The 1,334-nt window shown below is 36.8% G+C and overlaps 1 protein-coding gene across 1 annotated transcript in view; it reads right to left on the bottom strand.

Moving 5' to 3' along the window:
* LOC107100607 (disco-interacting protein 2 homolog C-like) overlaps positions 1–1,334 on the bottom strand; it is a 93,576-nt gene that overhangs the window by 38,288 nt on the left and 53,954 nt on the right. The gene's annotated exons all lie outside the window — the stretch shown is intronic.

The following is a 1,334-nucleotide window of genomic DNA, read 5'->3' as shown; positions in this document are numbered from 1 at the left end:
AAGCTTGGTTTGGTGTAGAAGGCTTCCAGCCGTACATGTTTGAGCCCTTGCCTCGCAACGCTGCCAGTTCTGTTAGCTCTACGCCTGCTGAAGACACAGACGTCCATCCCTGTGAACACTGGGATGGAACTCAATGGGAAAGGAAATTATTCCTATTTTTTAGTTCAACCGTTGCGTATATTAGCTGGGACATATGAATCAAGATGATATGACAGAAAAAATTAGATTGACAGATGACCGCTGATATATGATTGGCCGAATTTAGATGTTCAGGCGGATGTATAAATAACTGGCCTGCATAAAATAACAACAAAAAACCCCCACAGATTTTAAGACAGAAAATTTCTATTTAAAAAAAAACCTAACTTTTGGGACAACATGGTGTGATAATCAGTACATTTCTATACATGTTTAAGCCAGAATGATTTGAACTTTAAATATGATTTCCCTACGACTAACAAACAAACAGCATTGTGAAGATTTAGTAGCCAGCGTTTGGGTCTGATCTGAACTTTAAATTTAACAGAGAGGGAAGGATGAAGAAGAAACGCAGAAAGACCAAGACTTAGAGGTTCACCTAAAGCAGGGGTCAACAACATGCGGCTCTTTAGTGCACCCCTTGTGGCTCCCTGGAGCTTTTTCAAAATGTATGAAAAGTGAAAAAGATGTATTTCTTTTAGTTTTTTTTCTTTTAATATTGTGTGTAGGAGGAAAATCATTCACTATGTCTTCCAATTCTGTAAAAACGTGTATCATAAATACATTTAAACGAAATGTAAACATTTCTATCAACAAACATTTGTGTCATAGCCTGCGACACACGATTCAGCTCGCCACAGTGCCATTTACGTTGCTATTGTGAGCAAACCACTGGGCGCACTGTAATGAAATTATATCGGCTTATTTTGGTTTACATAGCCTACTTCCCTTATCAAAAGGCTGCTGTTGCAGGCTGTGTTTTATTGCACTGTTGCTCCGATAAGGGGGGGAATACGATTGTATTTTTACTGTGGTTTGAAGAGGACAGCTGTTTATTTCCACTTGGAGGTTTAAAATTACAGGAGTCCTATTATGTACACTTCATTTTTTTTCAAATCCTCAAAATAAAAATAACCCCAAAAATCTGATTTCTTCATTGTGTTTCTATAAATCATTTGATGCAAGAAAGTGTAACACATTAATATTGTAAGGGAAGTTAAACATAAAGCACCAAATATCATACAGCAGATTGGTCACATGGTGTAATTCTCTCCAGGATGCACTGCAGGGAAAATAAACATTTAATCATGAATGATTATTATGGATTTAAAACTACTTAGTCATTTTAAAAGTGG

Source organism: Cyprinodon variegatus, unplaced genomic scaffold (genome assembly GCF_000732505.1).
Source record: "Cyprinodon variegatus isolate N-32 unplaced genomic scaffold, C_variegatus-1.0 Scaffold992, whole genome shotgun sequence".
NCBI lineage: Eukaryota > Metazoa > Chordata > Actinopteri > Cyprinodontiformes > Cyprinodontidae > Cyprinodon > Cyprinodon variegatus.
The sequence above is the reverse complement of the archived record's forward strand: the minus strand, read 5'-3'. Positions and strand labels throughout refer to the sequence as shown.